The following is a 21,977-nucleotide window of genomic DNA, read 5'->3' as shown; positions in this document are numbered from 1 at the left end:
ATGCATAAGCCTCGTTGATGTAATTCTGACACAACCTGCAATGCTAGCAAGCAAACCAGCTTGCAAGAATTAGGTAGCCACCAGGCAGCTAACATAGCTAGCTAGCTAATAATGACAGCAGAAACACCAACTATCTTGGCCACCTGTTTCCTTGCTACATTTTGTTTTGTTTGCATCTATGTTGGAAAATGGCGTGCAATCATACTGCTCAGGGAATCCAATCACTGCTACTAAAAGTTTTTCATTCATCCATCGTTTTAAAAAGGACCGCAAAAGCAGAAACAATTACTCTATGTGCCTGAAGGAACAATTTGGGGTAAGGGGCCTATAACAAAAATATGATTTTTGGACAAACTATCCCTTTAAGGATACTCGTGTCTAATGTGTCACCTTCTCAAGCAACACATTTCAGAATGCAATGTTGAGAATATCTAGCCAAAAAAAACTAAAATTTGTAATTAATGCTATGCGGCCAAAAATAGTTTACTTTTATTTTAAACTCATTCACAAGGTGAAAGCTTTGGAATAGAGCTACTTGAAAACAACAAACATGTCTCTGTCACTAACAGCGACAGTCATAGGTGAGTATCTCATCCATTCACTTGAAAGGCATGAAACAAAAAAGCTAAGGCTTCATGGCTTACATTATTATAACCACTATTGTTTAGAACCTAAACTGGATGAATGAGTCAGTGGGTTTCAAGTGTTACAGTATATGAACATGTTCCGGGATTTACATTCAAAACACTGTGATGTCTTATCATTTAAACTGAAAATGCGTTGAAGTTTATAGTTGTGTTCAAATCCTAAACACGGCTTTACAATGTATCTTGTGTGCATTTAAGGTGATATTAGTCCCTCTCTGAAACAGTATATGAAACAATATATGCTTCCCAACTGATGTGGAACCAAGAATTATAGAACACATACAGTATACAACAGTCGTCCTTTTGTTCATTAGGCTTGTTCAGACAATATGATGGCAATGCTTTTACTATACCAGTTATCTGATGCCAATTCTAATGATCATGAAAAGCAGAATTGTTTTTTGGGGGGATGGTGAGGGGCAGAGGCAAAACTTTCTTTCAACCGCCTTTATTTGAATGGAAGAATATGCAGGTAATTCTATATTCTTCCGAGTATACAATGTATTTGTTAAGTAATAAAACACATTTCAATTACAGTAAAAAAGGGGAATGAACCCCAGGATGGGTCATTATAGTGTTACAATGATATAAGCAAAACGAAGAGTTATCAAATGTGCTGTACATGCTGATAATAGATAAGCATGTATCTAGGGAAAACCATTTTAATAGAATGTTTAACTGGAGATCTGGAAGCTGAAAATTAGACATCATTCTAATTGAATACCTGGTTCAAATTGCACTCACACCACCGTAAATTATCAGGAATCACTTTTACAATACTTCCTCTCAGTGCCAACCTGTATTACAAACACAGAGGAAAGCTTTTTAGGCACTGATAAAAGTTAATAAATTACCTGGATTTCTAAATTAATGTCCAGCCGCCTGCCTGACGGAGATATCATTGTATTTCATGAATATTTAGATTTTGTGATTAGATCAAAATGCTGCGAATTCCTAAACAGCACCATGCCTAAGCTTTTACTGATCATAAACTCTTCTCTTTAAAAAAATATATAAATACATTCTATTCCTTGAAAATGTGCTGATATGGAATAATTAGAACTGCTTTAGCCAGGATGTCTCCCCTCCACTAACATTTGCATGACTTTAGATCTCAACCCAGTGATCTCCAAGCGGATGGAAAATAAAATATATGATTTGTGCAACAACGAATCCTCCACATTTACCTTGCGGAGCGAGATAATGGATTATATTGTGATGTTAAAGAGGCTTGTATTTACAAAAAGAAACAAAGGCGAGCTGCACATTCTCCAGTCCTGGGAGACATTGATTAGACTCTGTCATTCCTATTGAGCCACTGTATCACTAGCATTCCAGCTCATCTGCTTCTGGACAAGATAGGGATCAAACAGCGGCGGCTGTATTCAATGTCATAACATTGTCTTGGATTAAAAGTATAGGTCAAACTCTGACTAAATAACACATACATGCCAATGCACAAGTTCTTTCCCACATGCAAAAAACACACACACACTTATTAAAAACCATGTGCACAACCAAACACTCTTGCTCAGAAATATCCTCAACCACTGATGGCTTGCTAACTAATTTCTTTATGTCTCAGTGGAACCTACATGACATTTTATGTTGTCCTCCACACTGTCATAGATTTTTGTGCATTCACCTTTAGTTTGGATTCATGTGTGACTTCATATCTAAGTTCGCCTCAACATCAAAGATGTCAGGAAACCGCTGTAGTCTGTATGTGTGCATGCGTGCATGTGTACATGCGTATAAGAGTGTGTGTGTGTGTGTGTGTATACTGTATGCGCTCCCAGCAGCTGCACTGGGCCCATGGGACAGGCCTGTGTAGATTGGGCCTCCTCAACGAGTAGCTCATTAGTGGGAGTGAAAAGAATCCACACAGATGGCTGTCAACGTTCAAAAAAGTCGGCTGTATGAGACATGTCAATTGAGGTTTAGGTTCCTTCTGCTCGTTCTTATGACATTGCAATATTCAAGCGGTATTTGTTTATTCCTCCCAAAACTACAAAAACATCGGAGCTCGGTGACATCTGAAAATGTGTTGTCTAATGAGGGCTCCAAGTACTGAGCAGCAGTCTGTACTTGTCATTCATCACCACAAATGACTCGCTCTAACTTGACATGTTTTCTATAGTACAGATGATGTGCTTGTCTGTTCTGCAAACACTGGAAATAGTACCACATTTAACTGGAAATATGGCAACCAGTCTAGCAAGGCACCAGTGGAAATCAATTACATTGTTTAACTGTCAGAGTTGAGATGGAGGCCATAGTACTTGGCTCAGTGGCTCATCACATTCACAGAAATAACATTCTCTGCATTATTTAATTAACACATCTACATCTGTGTAACATTCATGGACTTCTGCTCTTCTTCCTGAGTCTCTGACCATGTTCTCAGTGGTAACAAACAGTCATGATGATCAAACAGGAATTCATTCCAAAATAATCATATTTACTGTATTACATGATACAGGAGAGTTATACTTTCCTAACTGAGATGGAATTCTATGCCCTTCTTTTTCCCAATCCTGGTCCTCGGGACCCAAATGGGTGCAGATTTTAGTTTTTGCCCAAGTACTCACGGACCTCTTTCAAATGTTGCCCTAGTACTCACGGACCTCTTTCAAATGTTGCCCTGCCACTCACACACTTGATTGACTTAATCAACCTATCATCAAGCCTTTAGTTTGAACCCATTGTGTGAGTGCTCGGGCAAAAACAAAAACCTGCACCGCTTTGGTTCGCAAAGACCAAGATTAAGAAACACTGGTGTAGATCATTTAATAATTTGACATGGACTTTTTGTATCTATGTAGGAATCCCAAAAATAATAATACATAAATAAATTAGACATTACATTAAAATGGGAATACATAGTTTGCAGGAAAACATAACTTTGATAAACATGTTTTGCTGATGATTGTTGGCATTAATAGCCTACTATATGACTTATTACCCTTTTTAAAAAGTAGCTATTCAGAATGCCTTTAGATTGATCCAACTATTCATTTTACTGCTATTTTCTATTTCATTGGCTCTAATGACCTTCCATATCCCCTTTTACCTATTGGTACTTGGTTATTGCTTATTGTTATCATACAGCATAATACATTATACAGTGTTCCAGAGACTCTTCATAAACTAGAGGGGGTATTTACAGTGGGGAGAACAAGTATTTGATACACTGCCGATTTTGCAGGTTTTCCCACTTACAAAGCATGTAGAAGTCTGTGATTTTTATCATAGGTGCTCTTCAAATGTGGTCCTCCATACAGACCTTCTCCAGATCCTTCAGGTTTCGGGGCTGTCACTGGGCAATACGGACTTTCTGCTCCCTCCAAAGACTTTCTATTGGGTTCAGGTCTGGAGACTGGCTAGGCCACTCCAGGACCTTGAGATGCTTCTTACGGAGCCACTCCTTAGTTGCCCTGGCTGTGTGTTTCGGGTCGTTGTCTTGCTGGAAGACCCAGCCACGACCCATCTTCAATGCTCTAACTGAGGGAAGGAGGTTGTTGGCCAAGATCTTGTGATACATGGCCCCATCCATCCTCCCCTTAATACGGTGCAGTCTTCCTGTCCCCTTTGCAGAAAAGCATCCCCAAAGAATGATGTTTCCACTTCCATGCTTCACAGTTGGGATGGTGTTCTTGGGGTTGTACTCATCTTTCTTCTTCCTCCAAACACGGCGAGTGTAAATTTGTCTCATCAGACCACATGACCTTCTCTCATTCCTCCTCTGGATCATCCAGATGGTAGGTGGCGAACTTCAGACGGGCCTGGCTGGCTTGAGCAGGGGGACTTTGTGTACGCTGCAGGATTTTAATACATGACGGTAATCCATGTGTTACTAATGGTTTTCTTTGAGACTGTGGTCCCAGCTCACTTCAGGTCATTGACCAGGTCCTGCCGTGTAGTTCTGGGCTGATCCGTCATCTTCCTCATGATCTCACGAGGTGAGATCTTGCATGGAGCCCCAGACCGAGGGAGATTGACCGTCATCTTGAACTTATCAAATTTTTTTATAATTGCGCCAACAGTTGTTGCCTTCTCACCAAGCTGCTTGCCTATTGTCCTGTAGCCAATCCCAGCCTTGTGCTGGTCTACAATTTTATCCCTGATGTCCTTACACAGCTCTCTGGTCTTGGCCATTGTGGAGAGGTTGGAGTCTGTCTGATTGAGTGTGTGGACAGGTGTTTTTTATACAGGTAATGAGATCAAACAGGTGCAGCTAATACAGGTAATGAGTGGAGAACAGGAGGGGCTTCTTAAAGAAAAACGAACAGGTCTGTGAGAGCCGGAATTTCTACTGGTTGGTAGGTGATCAAATACTTATGTCATGCAATAAAATGCAAATGAATTATTTTATGTGATTTTCTGGATTTTTAGATTTTCTGGATTTTTTTCAAGTCCGTATTGCCCAGCGACAGCCCCGAAACCTGAAGGATCTGGAGAAGGTCTGTATGGAGGACCACAGTTGAAGAACACCTATGATAAAAAATTACAGACTTGCTTTGCATGTGGGAAAACCTGCAAAATCGGCAGTGTATCAAATTTGTTCTCCCCACTGTATGTGCTTTAGAAAACAATCGCTAATGACTCTGGAACCCTGTGACTACCAGTTTGTTCCCATTACATTTTCCTTTCAGATGAAGTAACCTACTTGTATATAACTAAAACGTATGGAGAATTACAGACGTTGTTTGTGAGTTCTGTCTTTTCTGCAAATTTGAAATCAGACAAAACACCACACAATGTGTAGTCTTGAAATGCATTAAATGAATGCCTTATACAGGCACATTCACCAGTGCAACAGAAAGACTAAAAAACCTGATATTGCTAGCAGTAACACACAGGGAACTCTGAGTAACAGAATGGGATGATGACATGTTTGTCTCGCATGCAAAAAAGCTGACTGTTCGTGGACACAAATAATATAGCTTTTAATGTTGCTTTCATCTGTCTGCCCAGTAACTACAGTAGTAGTGACCTTGAGGGATTGTACTTCACACAGTAACAGGCAGTGGAGTTTAAAGGAAAGGATACTTCCAGGTGTATCTGTTCTGCTGGTTTTCAACATATCACCTTTAATCAGGGAAACAAGGTGAATGTGATAAACTATAGACTATAGCAATAGAATACAAGCAGTATGCCGTGTCCACAGGTTCAGAATTGAGAAGCCCTGTGCGGGTGAACAGTTGGACAAGTGAGATACTGTGTACTATGGTACTAACAACTCATAGTGTACTGTAGCTGACCTAGTTGTGAGGCTAGCAACTTTTATCTCCTCTGGCCAATTCTAAAAATAACCTCCTGGACAGTTTTAGACTTGTCTCCACTATAGCCATGATATTTAGAGAGAGACTGCCAATGACTGGACCCTGTTAATGTCTGTCCTCAATACACATGGTGTACATACGCCCATTGGTGCCCAGGCAGATCTTCTTCAAATTCCTTTTCTGAGTGATAATTCACCATTAAAGAATAGAATTGAATAAAAAGTATGCTCTGCACTGTATTCAAAATATTTCACAAACAAGAATAATGTGGTTGTCTTGAAATTGAAGATTGAAGACAATTCATGGAAACTTGAAAGAAATTTGTCGAGAAATGGTATCCTTTACCAGGATGTCTGGCAATATAGTTAACAATCCAGTCGGTAAAAAAGAACAGCTTTGGAACAGACATTAAACATTAAAATGTACCAACTAGATTGATAACTATATTGCCTTATATATTTCAATGATGGCTTTTATTTTGAAAAAGAAAATCTGGGTTAACAGTGCAAGCATGATATACTGCTGCGAGAAGAACGTTAATGAAGCCTCGAATGGCCATCACTAACCATAAATACTGGTTGGACCCAATACCATCATTTTCCTATATACACAGATTTTTTTGTTTTATTCCATCCACAGCGGTTAATACATGGGTGTGACTAATACGCAAGTTTACATTCTTAAAACAGATTTAATCGGCAAACTTTTTCACAGATTATTACTTGACGACATAGAGGTCTCAGAAACTCAGGTAGCAAATATGGTACAATTGGCTTTACAGAGTTTTGAAAAACATGTTAATTAATTTTGGATGCGCCCTATGACAGATGTACAATATTAATGTACAATGTATGTATGAGTTATAATACTCCAGGCAAATGCGGTTTGTATACACACAAAGCTATAAACTTAATGGTGCCGTTTATACATGCTGAAGGTTATAAAAGGGAAATTATGGTATACCAACCAGCCAAGGTTTCTATTTAACCCTGTTAATGTTGATTCAATACTAGAGAATATGTTATGGTAATGTAACATATTGGTTGGATAAAGCTACATAGATTTGGCAGCAGCTACAGTAGGTAGTAACAGCATGTAAACCAATAGGTCTACTAAGATTAATTGCCACAATATCAACAAAGTTTACCAGAAAGGTCATCAAGGGTGTACAGCTTATGCAAATTGATGAAGGTTAAAAAAGTACTGTATGTAAAAAATCAACTATGAACTCCTTAAAGGTTGTCAACAGTATATTGAAAATCATTGATGCAAAGTGAAAATTGGTTTTATCATAACATTTCAAGAAGAACATTACTTATTTTGTCATAATGTGAACCCCAGTCCAGTCAAAAAAGATTTTCGAGTTCTTGTCTATGTTACTTCACCCGGATATTATGGCCCTACTGGAGATTGTGTAGTCGAATAAAACTCTGTGGACTATACTTGGCCTTGTCTCATGGTAGTTAGTGGTCTGGTAATGTCCATTTTGGTGGTCAGGGGCTCTGCTTGGCAAAGTGGGTGGAGTAATTTGCTGCCTGTTTGGTTGTGTCTGGGGGAATCTTTGGACAGCGTAGATACTGGGACAGTTCCCAGTATCTACTCTTTAATGCTCTATAGTATATTCCTGGGAGTTGGTCAGTCGGTCCTGTTTGGTCTTATCTTATCTAATATCCTTTTGGATCATATGAATCCTCTCCCTAATTTATCTGGTGTACTGTTGGATCTTTGGAGGACTGGAGCCCTACATAATGTAACATTGGTTTACTGTAGCAAGCCTTTCCTACGCCCAATAACAGGCAAACCTATTATCATTACTAAGCTCTCTTTACATAGCTTCGCTTGTATGCAATGTTACCATCAGTGCTTTCAGTTGGATACAATTTTACAATCAGTGCTCTCAGGTTAAAATAGACTGGACCACACTCCTAAAAGCAGTGGCAACCACCTATAATCACAAGAATTAATTAGCATAATGGATCCCTAAAATGCATCCCATAAAATGATTCAGCAAATCAAATAGAGATAAAAGGTCACGTTTGTTAACACTTACCCCATTATTAAATGCGCTTCCATGACCACACTGCTGGCACATGAGGATCCCACAAACTGGCATACAGGGCAGTTGGACATGGTTCAACAGCATGCCGTATATACATCAATATGTGACAGACTCATACAATGGGATAGACAACAGCATATTATTGAAGTCCCTGTGTAGCACTGACAATAAATATTTAAAATCCTATAAATGCTCACATGCTACCGCAATACTACTACAAATGTACCCTCATCTTCAGCACACTATAGTTTTTTTGTGAAGTAGACACAAATTGCTTGTAAGAATGCGCATGAAATATGCTTTTTTCATGTGCAGGACAAGATTTCCTCGAGGTGTTGGAAGGAAAGACATTTGATTGGTTGATTCAAGCTTACTTTCATTATTCTCCTGACCCTAACATCAACCCTTATACAACATTCCACCATTACAGTATTACTCCCTATTTCTGTCTTCAGTGCATATCTGATAATATTGTGAACACAGTTTTTGGAACATCAGAAACAATTGGGTCTTGAACAATAATTTCTTTGTTCACTGCAGATCTGAATTTTTTTTTACCTGTAAACAAATGCATTTTGTTTTTCGTGTCTATGTCACTCATTTCTAATGACCAAATTGTGTCAATTTAATGAAAAGTTGTGATAATGTGTTGGCGTCATAGCGTACCAAACAAAGGCAGGTTTTTCTCCTGTGTCTAACACAGAAGCAGCTAAATACTATAACCTGTGTACCCTTTAATCCTTCCTATTTGAAACCCTTAAAATCACCTCATTTCCATTTGGCTACTTTAAGAAATCTAAAATGTAAAACCAGGTAAGGCAGTTTTTTTACTAAGTGACTTTTACATTCCAAATCCTTTTCTACTAGTGTATATCATTTACCCAAGTATGATAATTCACTACTGAGTGGAGGCTATTACTATACAATTGGGTAGGTACACAGTAAACATACACATACATACACTGTATGATTAACTCTACATTATAAATGCACCAAGCACACAAAATTCTACTGATCTTATGATCTCTCAGCTAAGTGAGAAAGATGTCTTGTTAAAGAAGTGTCTCCATTTTCTCTGTCAGTTTCAATGAGTTAGTAAGATGTGCACTGAGGATCAGTGTGAAGTAGTTCTCATTTATTCAATTAATGTAAATAACAGTCAGTGATTCTTTTAAAACACAGCTTCATGCCTTGGCTAAAAAGAAACCACATGGAGTTTTTGTGTTCTTCTTTTTCTTTTTAGTCATTGTAGCTATGATTATTTCTCTTGCTGCATGCATCGCTCCTTAAGATGATTTGGAATTAGTGGCCTTTTCATTGGGCCGTATATTATGTAGCTTGTTGTGGGGCTCCATTAGAAAATATCAAAGGGGACAGCAGCCTGCATGGAGCGGTACAATACTGTGTTACAGGCTGTGTTTCAGCAAATCAACAACAAATCCTCCAGCCTGCCCGGCCGCTTACAGTACCAGCTGCCAAAGCAAACCAACTAATTAAAAGATGAAAGGAGGACATCCTACTAGCCTAGCAGTTTGTGTTGACGGTTTGCTGAATAGTAAGTGAGTAAGTAACATTTGAGTGGTATATTCATTTATTTTGTTTATGTGAGCCTCGTCTGTTGACTGTATTGATTTGACTTGGAAGATGTTGTACAGGGCAGAGGGGAGACCCCTAACTCGATCTAGTGTCGTGGAATGGGAAGAGGAAAAGGGTTGAATATAGTTGTTCCATTGATGCAGCACAACCTTCCATTTCCTGCCACCAGTACTAAAACTATCCTTCCAAAGATCATCATGGGAGTATGTTTTGTTCTGTAGAAGGACTCCCCATCATAATGATTCATCATGTATCCATTCTAGCTAGTTTCCAGTCCTGCATGGTTACTTTGTTTGGTACATTCTCTGGATATATTGTAGATTACATTGTAATAAAAGCGTCACAAACCTTGGCCGGAATATCTCCCATTTAAAATCTACTCAGACAAATGTACCTACACAGGGACTTTAAACATTTTCCGACCTTTGCTGCAAACTCCCCTTTATGAAGGATAAATGCAAAGCTAACATGTCTTTTGGGAGAACCCTCTCGATATCCTTGCTGGGAAGAGACAATGCCATAAAAATATATTTTCCTCTTGCATTAATTTGGCCTAACTTCTTCATAAACAACTAAATTATCAAAAATTTATCTGGGATTCTAAAAGAAACTGATTAGATACAAAGCACCTCTGCAAATCCAAATTGGAGGGAGGACGGCCTCTACCAAATGTTAATATTTTACTATTGAGCTATTAACACCCGGCCTGTCACATATTTGCTTGGCGAAAGTCCTGTGTCATCAAACTGATTTAAAATTGAGCATTCAGAGAATTACCAGTCCTTCTCTATTGGTGCTGTGATCATGTCCCGTCAGTCTTGAGAATTAACCTTACAATCATAATCCCATTATTGATAGAACAGTCAATATCCAGAATGAAATGTAGGGTAATTTTTACTTGACAAATGTTGACTAGACCAACGTCTTTCCTACCTTCAGCATTTTGAAGCCCCTCCTTGGCGCCTCTAACCTTGATAATACCTTTGAGCAATAGGGTATCTGTACAGAGAAAGAGATTAGATTGCAGATTGTAGAAAACATCTTCCTGCATTTGAAAATGCTCAACCTTTTATATTTGCCCAAAGCAAACCTATGTATTATCTACGTGATGCATTTCAATCGGTCTACCTATACCTAGCAGATGGGGGTGAGTGTGGTGGGGGGCTAGACATGTTTTGAAGGGGGATGCGTTTTAGGGGTCGGGTGGAGGTTACTCTTCTGTTTTGGTTTATGTTTATTATTTTGTTCTCTGTTTTCATTTCAAGATAAAAAAAAAAAAAAAAACACACCCAGTAATATATTAACAATATAAAAATTGCCCAGAAATGTTTTCATAAGAGTCATTCAGTTAAAAACAATTTCCATGAGTGAGTTCAATGAAAATATTCAACATCCAATGACATGCTGATTGAAATCTAACTAACTGAAATTATCTTGGGCCCCACTTCCACCTGTTACAACTCTGCTTGCAATGCCTTGGTGTGGCAGGCCTTGGATTTCTGCCTTACCCACCTGTTTTGCCTAGTAGCTTACAAAATCCCAGGATTACAACAAATGGCTACCTCAGACCAGAGGCCATGTCACTGGCAGATAAACCCTGCCCATAAACAGAACCGTCCCCCAGCTCAGACCCCCAAATGCCCTATACTTTTCTTTGTGAGGCTGCTTAATGTAGCCTAATTGCAATATTGTATATATTTATATTTTTTTGCGTATCTATATAGGTTGCTTGATTCAAATAAATCCTAAATATGAGTCTTAAATATACTGTAGAAATAACATTATACTTAGCTATTTGTGCCTCATTTTCACTCTGTTGTTGTAGTTTGTGGTTGTGGTCGTATTATTTGTTAGTTAGGTATGACTAGGTGAAGACAAAACTAAAGTAGCTCCTACTGTCAGTTGCTTGTTGCGATGACATTGGTCTGACAGTAACATATAACTGCCACAGGGCTGTTTGAATGTGCCCCTTGGCCAGTGTGTGGTAGAATTATAAGTTGTCTGTTTATTCCAGCCTGCACATGCTTTATGCCTGCTACTGCAACCATGTGAAATTTCTGTGCAATATATTTTTTGTAATTCTCAATCAAGTGAAGTTGCAATGAATTTGAATTCTGTTTCATGAGTATCTTTATCACTGTAATAATTAGAGGGAAAACATTTGGTCAATCCCTCCTTCGTGGCGTGTGGCGTACTTTTTTGTGATCATTGTGTATGTAACAAAGTGTATATATGTGTGTGTGTGTGTGTATGAAAGAGAGAGAGAGAGAGAGCGGGAAGCCTCAGCTGCCTGTCATTGTCACTGACAGAGTAGATGAAAACATGCAGAAGCCTAGCAGCTGGATTTGCACCTGCGGGCTTCAATAATCAGAGCTCCATGTTTCTATCACTCCCTCACAACTTCCTCAAGTTAACACAATAAAGGTATTCATTAATGGATCCAGTTTTTTTTGTTTTTTTACCTCCCACTGTTAGCACATAATTTGCAACTTACATTTATAGATGTACAGCAACACAATAGTAAGATAAAAAAAACAGTCTAATTCCACTATTATATACATTTCAGCCATTGTAGTCTTATACTGTACAACTCCAGCCTCCATACTCTACATGGCAACATCACTATTAGCTCCTATTACACTGTCATTTACAGATACTCATCCAATTCTGGCCTACCTGGCTTTATTTCGCTCTGAAACAATTACATTTCTCTGCAAAATTGTCAAGTTCAGTCACATTCGAGCTCCAGCTACACCCACCCTGGCAAAGCAAAGCCTGAGCAAATTTAATTTACAGACGTTTTCTAATTTCGTCCATATCCTGGGCTTTTAAGACACTGAAGTGACTGTTCTGCTCCCTGTATGTAAAAGAAGCCATTATCAAAGCATTAAGATATGATTAAACTGACATTTTATTAGGAAAACCTAAAGAGTGGAGGGAAGAAAAAAAGCTCTCTGAAAGGGAAGGAGAACTACATACTCCAGATTTTATCAGTACATACTGATCTTTGAAGCAGCTTATTACAGGGCCAGCTAGGAAGACAAGTGTGCTGGTGTAGTTACAGATCAGAGGAATGCAAGTCAAATGCACCTGCTAGATCTCACTATCGTTCTGTGTGTGTCAGTCAGTCAGCATTCACTGAGGCCCTGTCTGCTGATGCAGAGGACTACAGCCTACTGATTCTAATACCATGCAGGCTAGGCAGAGGAGCACCTTTTACCTGGCTGTCTCTCGCTGTATGTAAGGAAAGATAAAAACCTCAAAAAATAGACTTGTTGTGCTTGTGAATAGAAAGGCTTTATGATTGTCCTTCCTGTGGAATTTCACATCAGTTCGCACTTGAATAGGTATTTCCCTCTGTGTCTGTGACAACCGTTAATGAGCTTTAATGCTCTTAGGTTTCAATGAGACGTTTATTTTTAAATGAGTGTTTAACTCATGCTCTGTGCTATTACTGCAATTTGCTTAATAGTCACCTATAATAAACATGCCTGAAATTGCCGGAAGAGCACAGGGATTTGAAAGAATAAAACACAAAACTCTCAAGAAGTTGGCAGTTGGTAAAGTCTTGATAGCTTGCATTATACAGTAATTTGATAAAGTGTGTTACACATCTAGACATCTATATGGAGTCAAAGAGGGAAAACCCGCTGAATTAGACTTTTTATTTATTTATTTCTTATGAAGCACAGTGCCATAATGCAATGAGAAAACAAGCTGTATGTTGTAAAATGATCTGAACTGCGATAAGGCCAAGACATTTTGATTTATAGTCTGATCAAGCTCGACGCTGTTCCCTCTCTCTCTTTTTTCCTGTCTCCCTTTCTTTCTGCCTCTCTTTACCCCCTCCCGTTGTCCCCCCCACCCCCCAACTGGCCTGCAAGGAAACATCACCGTGTTAGGCTGAGCCTCTTAGGGGGTTCTTGTGTGGGGCTGTATCATTGTCCCAGTGTGAGGAGGGGGAATCCAGGAGGAAGCAACATCAAATGACTAATCAAAAGGAATCAGACATTAAACAAAACTCCCCGCTCACCCGCCACCCCAAAGATTCTTCCATTCCATAAACTGTGATACGGGGGGGATCTGAAATGTACGTGGCTGCGATAGGCACAATGCAGCGTTGTTGCTGGTTTCCACAGCTTCAAACGACACTCTCCTGCTGAGTTAAAACATCTGACCTCTGTTTAATTAAAATAACAGACTATCCTCCACTGAGGGAAAAGAGGCAGTTTGAGAATTATTCCAACTAATCGCTAATTAAGATTCTGGAAAATACCAAAAAAAAACATCATGAAATATATCTATTTTTAGTCAGGCAAATAGGGGCGGAGAGAGAGAAGGAGGCAACTGTCAGAGTTACTCTGGCTAACCTTATAATAAACATAATATACAGTGAAGCTTATCAATGGAAGAGCGCTTCTTACTCTTTTCAGTGAGATGTTATCTTGCACAGAGAAAAGGTCTGGTAATGGATTCTAATGGAAGTAGTTTATTAGAATGCATAATACTTACTGTATATGCAATATTACAATGTCTATTTTTCTTAAGACAATTGAAGGGGACTTGAGAATGGGAAAACAATAGTGACAGGATTTAAATATTGTTGTTGTTGTTGTCTTCTGCCATCTTGAATGCTGGCTGCCGCTGCAATGAGGGCTGCAATACATCAGTTTTCATGGAGTGTTAAGAGGATATCATTATCAAATGTTTTTGTGAGTAAGCCGCAGATTTGGTTAAATATAGTAGTTTTTTGGTTTCCTCTTCTTTTCATTGGTGTTTAAGCTGGGTCAAGCTAAAACCTCCCATGACAATTCTCTCATATCAAGCTGCCAGAGCGCCTCCTTTTGCCACAAACATTGCCAATATCGATGCTATGCTCAAAAACTGATTGAAAAGAGACTTACATGTTTCAAAGCATGCTGGGAATTGGGGGCTAGGCGATAAGTCAAAGTATTAAAGCTTAGATCGTCACCAGTATGTTGTGAAAAGACAACATATTCTCACTGTGGTACAGACTGGTACAGTGTGCATAAATCAATGCTAGTAAACTCTCATTAAAAACTACATATCCAAACCGTATTTACAAGAAAATTCACTGATACCACAACTAATTTTATCCAGACATTATTTTATATGGCAAAATAATGACTGATATATACATCTCCATCTTCATGCACAACTGAAAGTAATGGTAAATAAATGCATAATTCAACTATTTAAGTGAATCAAAATGAAACACTGTTTAATGAGTTATCTTTGTTGAGCCGAATTACATATTGGATGTAGAATGTATGGTATAATGTATCCTTTACCACCTCTTTACAACATTCTACTGATGGGGATTCCAAGTGATTTTGGTCAGCTGGCTCTTGTAACTCTGTTCATCTAAAAGAGCTGTCTCATTTGGTTTGATTTAAAATTCCATGAAAAAAGCACAAAAACCATAATGTAGCCCAGTATTATGTCAGAAACTGAACAGATTTAAAATGGCTACATTCTACCTGCACTAATTGTAGATCATCACTATAATTGTTATTATTTTCTAACAGATGATACTCTGCTGAATACAATTAGCATCCTCCACAATGATGCACTCTCACCACTATTTATTGTTTTAATAGTGCAGAGACACCATCGTAAGTGAATAATTGTATATCTTAACTACAGATAATCATTGTTCTGAGTGACAAAAAAAAAAGGTATGCAAATCATGGAGCCATTTAAACAGCTCCTTTCACCAATGTGATTGGGTTCCAGCACTCACCAAAAAGAGACGTTTGGTTGCGAACCACCCATCCCCACCAACACACCCTCTCATCCTCAAAAACCCCTTCTTACATTATTTTTTCTGTCATTGGGGGGAAATTCCTTTCAGTGCTCTCCAGAAATGAAGAACGAGTGCATTGAGTCCACTTGTCATGTGGAAAGTCACAGCACATTGAAATGGTGGGACTCTGTCCTCCTAGTTGCGTCTGACAACTAGAACAGAAGGACAGCAAGGTAACAATAGTGATGAACACCACCAACGGTGAACATATGAATGATTGTGACTCCCAGGTGGTGCAGTGGCTTAAGGCCCTTTCACTGTGCCAAGGTGTCCAAGGTGTCCGTCCTGAGTTTGGCTGGGGCTGGGAGCCACGTCGGCCAAGTCAAGAGTCGCCTAGGACTGGGTGTGGCATCGTCAGCAGTGATTTCCTGGTCTCAAAACCCTGTTGAAAGTCCCCTAAAACTCAGGTCATCAGTGGAGTCAGCATGCTCTCACATGTTGATCTGAGTGATTTCCTGGTTGGAGCTGTGGAGCCGTACAGTAACATCAGCCTATTAGTAGAGCAGTGTAGGTACACCAGCCTATTAGTAGAGCAGTGTAGTAAAACCAATGTATTAGTAGAGCAGTGTAGTATTTCCAGTATATTATTAGAGGGGTCTTGTACTACTAGTGTAATACTAGAGCACTGTAGTAACACCAGTGTATTAGTGGAGCAATGCAGTACTTTGAGTGAATTAATAGAGCAGTGTAGCACTATGACTCTATTAGTAGAGCAATGTAGTACTATGACGGTATTAGTAGAGCAGTGTAGCACTATGACTGTATTAGTAGAGCAATGTAGTACTATGACGGTATTAGTAGAGCAATGTAGTACTATGACGGTATTAGTAGAGCAGTGTAGCACTATGACTGTATTAGTAGAGCAATGTAGTACTATGACTGTATTAGTAGAGCAGTGTAGCACTATGACTGTATTAGTAGAGCAGTGTAGCACTATGACTGTATTAGTAGAGCAGTGTAGCACTATGACTGTATTAGTAGAGCAGTATAGCACTAAGACTGTATTAGTAGAGCAGTGTAGCACTAAGACTGTATTAGTAGAGCAGTTTAGCACTAAGACTGTGTTAGTAGAGCAGTGTAGCACTATGACTGTATTAGTAGAGCAGTGTAGCACTATGACTGTATTAGTAGAGCAGTGTAGCACTATGACTGTATTAGTAGAGCAGTATAGCACTAAGATTGTATTAGTAGAGCAGTGTAGCACTATGACTGTATTAGTAGAGCAGTGTAGTACCATAACTGTATTAGTAGAGCAGTGTAATACCATAACTGTATTAGTAGAGCAGTGTAGTACTATGACTGTCTTACCAGAGCAGTGTAGTACTACCAACATATTATTAGAGCTGTGCAGTGTATTGATATAACAGTGCAGTAATATGTTCACATATTTATTCTTCACATACATCTGAGCTGATTATCAGTAATGATGAACTAAAAGGAGGAAAAAATACTTCTTTTAATTTTATAATTATATTTGATTGCATTGAACATTTTGGTAAACAAATTGTGATTTGGCTGATATCAATAAATGATAAACATTAACTGTAATATTTTGTGATTTTTATATGATTAAGCATTAGAGCTCATGTATATCATGTCCATAAAAATGAAAAACTATACATTTGAAATACATTTTTGGTTATGTAAGTGTGTTTTCAATGTTGGACACATTAGATTATTATTATTTTTTTACAATTGTATTAAATAATCAATGTTTTGTATTAACTAAAATATTGGCAATTCAATCATTGCGAATTTCTGTAATATTTGACACTGCATGGACTACATTTAAATAGTGCTCTGCTCAGCAGTATGAACCGTTTCGTCATATTTTACAAAACAAGAAAACAAACCCTGTGACATTTACAGAAGAACCATTGATAAAACGCAATACATCATGTGAAAACCAGAATTTAATATTACATGTGAACACTAGGAAAGTCCTCTTTGCTTTCCACAGGTTAACAATGTAAATATAATGGTTTCTGTACAAATTGGCAGTTTTTACTGTCTACGCTGTCAGGTTATGAACATCTCCCCTCATATCATAATTCCTTTGGTTTCTTATCAATTTAAAGAGAAGTGGACATACCTCTGTAACTGAAGGTACCATGAAAGTCCCCAATATAACTTACATCAGTCTATATATATGTAAACTAACTCCAGACACTAGCACAACAAATTGCCCCGATATTCAAGTTTGGCCGAAACTACTTGAAATGTTACTCAATGGTGCCATCTAGCGGTTGTAAAAGCTCTCTGTCTGAGACAGAAGAGATAGATCCAAACATCCTTGTAACATAGAAGTTTGAACAACAATAATCTGTTATATTTGCTGCATTAATTTGATTGCTTTGTCTATGGATTCATCTGAATAGCAATTATAAGTGTAGCAATAAAACACTAATTAATTAACTCAATTGTGGGTAGATTGATTCATTCTAAATAAACATGAGATTGCTGTAGCAAACGAGCTCTGCAGCAGCGTGGAGGCATTTGGGACTGAGAGGAGAAGACATTTTGATTATCTTCAGACACGTGTAGTTGCAAATCTTTTAATTAACAAGAGTAGATAGTGAGGCTGTTGAACATCTACAGTAACTGTCTGTTCTGTTCTACATTATTTGGTCAGTTTATCATAGAGAAATGGTAGTGGGTATAAAAATGCAGTAGTACTGGTGAAGGGGATGGATCTACAAGAGACACACATCGATCATCACAATTTGAAGATTAAAATGTTTGTTGACAGAGAATGAAGCAAATGTGCAAATTCTGCCCAGAGAAACGATAATTATTTTAAGATCAAGCGAAACAGATGGTCTCATAAATCATCTTTTTCTAATGTTGGACTGTTGCCCTTTGACACAGAACAATGAAATATGTTTCGGAATAGTTTTTTTCTTTGATCGACTAAGACTAGGTGATGAACTGGGCTGAAATGGTTTAAACAGGCTATATTTAACATGGCTAATAAGGTTATAACTAATATTTAGAAAACATATCAATGTTGCATAATATGCTCTGTTCCTTGCCATACATGCCATTTGTCATGTCACAGGAGATCTTCACAGATTAGGTGTAAAGGGCAGTGAGTGCGTGGTTCAGAAAAAGGGTTCAGCAGAGGGTTTTGGACACTGTATCCAGACAATCCAAGTCCTGGAATAGATTAGCAGAGAGCAGTCAGTCAGTCGCTCTCCTTTCTGAGGCTCTGTCAGCATCTGCACATACAGAAAAGCCTCATCAGACAGATAGGGCTAAAGTGCATGTAATACTTTAGAGATTTAATGCAGGTTTTAATTGGATAGAGGCCCATTATTTTTCAATACAGACGGGGCAGTGAGGCACATAAAGCTCTTGAATATTTTTGCAAATCGTGTTCAACAGCATAATGATTAACCATGGCACTAAATTTGCCTCACAAAATGAAAAGCAAACTTCATGCAAGGCGTAATTTAATTGTTTCCCTTCACATTTTCTGCCTCTCCATTGTTGGAAGCTTAAGATTTTTCGAGTCTGCTTAACAGCTGCCTGCCTTGTGATGCTTGAGCTAGAACAATGTGACTGACAAATGTTTTCAAGTACTGTTGTCGCAGTGTATTTTCACTGCGGTAAACACTACCAGGGTCTATTACATAACTTCCTGCTCAAAATAATGCCTTATGGGATTCCCCTTTCTAAATCTTCTGCTGATAAATTATGAATAAAATTAAGTGTGAATTCTAATTTAAAATATGTATCAACATGTACTGATATCTTTATTGTTATTGTTATATTTATTATTAGTAGTACTGCTCTTATACTATTATTATTACATTTATTTGAACAGTATCAATAACAAACAAAATATATGACTTGTGTTGCAACTAATTTAGTAAACAGCTATTGCAATCCCTGTAGAATCAATATTTAAGATAGTGTGTGGTTATGAATTAAATAATACAGAAATAATTTATTTCGAGATATTTTATTGTACATTATTACCCAACACAATATACAATTACATAAACAAATATTTGTTTACTCTAGGTATTAACTACATTTTGTAAATTTCATGTACTTCTAGTGTTGAATATGTTTTAAACGTGTCTTTTTATTTACAATAGTCTGCATTTCAAGGATTATGAAAGCATTAGTCACATTTCTATCAGTCTGTTCAAGCTGAGGAGAATACTGCCATCTGGGCAACAATTAGAGGAAATGCAATCTACCAGTCTGGGTTTATGTATGTTTCCTCAACATTTTTGAATACTAAAGTTAACAAGTAATAATTGATTCATCAGATTTAACCGGCGCGCAGAGGGTCCTCTTAACATTCCCTTTCATGTGTATTCTTTTAAAGTACCTTTTGTAGGCACCTGTAAATATCAAAAGAATATTACAGAAGTTTCAAAGATAATGTAATATCAGGAAGAGGCACATTGTGTTTTCAATAAAGACACAACTACATAAAGTTGGGATCAATAGGATTTGGTAATACGTTTTTCTGGCAAACATTTTTCATACAATAAAAACATGGCTGTGATACCAGTAGGTTAAAAAGCAAGTATTACATTATATTTGCAAATTTTTCTCATGACCAAAACAAAATAGACCAATTTAAGAAACAACGGTTCATTTGGAACTTTCATGTCATATCATTTCCATGGTTACATTTGGTTTAGCGCTCCATGGATTCCTGTTTCTTTCCTTCCACCTGGACCGATGTACTACAGGGAACAACAACAATGTTCAACGGAGGCTTTCTAAATCCACCCTGAATCTGAGCTTTCTAAATCCACCCTGAATCTGAACTTTCCTAATTCCGCCGCATCAAGAGTCTCTGTTAGTTAGAAGATGCCACTGCTGCCTCATTGGTTTGTCTTCCACTGATTAGGGCTCTCATCTTATGTAAATCCTCTTAAGTCACATGTTATTGTTTATTTCAGTACTGTGAAGGGTAGGTGTTTCCTGAGCCCTGTTTGCAGTCTTATCTCCTCACCACATGCATCTTTGTCTCTCCAATGTCTCTTTTTTTCCCTCTTTTTAATACACTAATGGATGAAATAAGTTGTGGGAAGTGAACTGATGTGATGTTCTTGTTGACAACCAATCCACAGCACTGAAATGCTAATCTGTCCAAGTGCCTGAAGAAAAGTTCAGGGTGGAAAGATATGTGTTGTGTTCTAGGAATATAATGTAACGGATGTCTGTGTTTTTATTTTTTGCCCACTGAATGCATTACTGGAAACCCTCTTTGGACAACTTCTAAATAGTGACTCTAAAAAGTATTTAGATTTTTGCTGGGCTAATGGTGAAGAAAACAATAGTTTGTGCCCTCGTATTTAAAGAAGTCTACGAGTCAAAGGGGATTACTAACCGCACATCTACTGTACAATGTGTCGCTTTATGGACGCTAACCACTCATGATGTCAGAAGCCAGTTAGGACTGAGAGGTTTAGATAATATGATCCTAGCTGTTCTACATCAAGCATTTCATCTCAAAACATTGCACTTGATTGGCTATACCAGCACTCATATTGCCTGCTGCCTAATCGTTGTGTGTTACCATGCAACTACGTGTCATGCCAAACACATTTGCATGACAAGGAATGTATGGCAAGAATTGGCATGATGGCACTGGACTAGAGCTAGGCCTTTGTGGTGATATTTAAATAGTCTCCAATTAGCTTGTGTCCTATACATTTGGTCTACTACAGCGGCTCTCGGAAGTGTCCACCCCCTTGTGTTACAATATGAACTCAAAATGGATGTCAAAGTAAAAAATTTAACATTTTACAAAATATAAATATATATTTCTTGTATGAGCTACAAATAAAATACTGAAAATAATTGATTGCATAAGTATTCATCCCCCCTTTAGTCAATATTTGGTAGATTACAGCCATGAGTGTATCTGAATAAGTCTTTACAAGCTTGGTTAATCTGGATGCAGCAATGTTTGCCCATTCTTCTTTTTGATCAGGAAAATTGTTGTTGTTGGATGGGGAGCTTTGGTGAACTGCAATTGTCAACACTTACCACATTCTCAACTTGAATGAGGTTGGGGCTTTGACTAAGCAGTTCCAGGACATTGACCTTTTGGTTGATGTTGTCCTGCTGGAAAACGTATTTTCTCCCAAGTCACAGGTCTCATGCACTCTTCAGCAGGTTTTCTTCTGCTATATCTCGGCACTGCATCCATTTTGCCCTCTCTCTTCACAAGATTTCCATGGCACAGAGAAGCATCCTCATAGCATGATGCTGCCACCAACATGCTTCACGGTAGGGATGGTGTTCTCAAGACGAAGTGCAGTGTAAGGCTTGCACAAAAATATTGCGCTCAGCGTTGAGGCCAAGTAGCACAATTTTCAACTCCTCTTCCATTTGGTCTCAGAGACTCCCACATGCCTTCTGGCAAACTCTAGTCGAGATTTGACGTGAGTGGTTTTCCTTTTACAACTCTCCCATAAAGAAAACTTAACCGGAACCCACCGGCTGTTATTGCAGGATGCACAGGCTCAGCCATGGAGGACTGTAACTGCTTGGTGACCTACCTGACTGGACGGCCTGTTCTAGAAAGATTC

Source organism: Esox lucius, chromosome 20 (genome assembly GCF_011004845.1).
Source record: "Esox lucius isolate fEsoLuc1 chromosome 20, fEsoLuc1.pri, whole genome shotgun sequence".
NCBI lineage: Eukaryota > Metazoa > Chordata > Actinopteri > Esociformes > Esocidae > Esox > Esox lucius.
The sequence above is the reverse complement of the archived record's forward strand: the minus strand, read 5'-3'. Positions refer to the sequence as shown.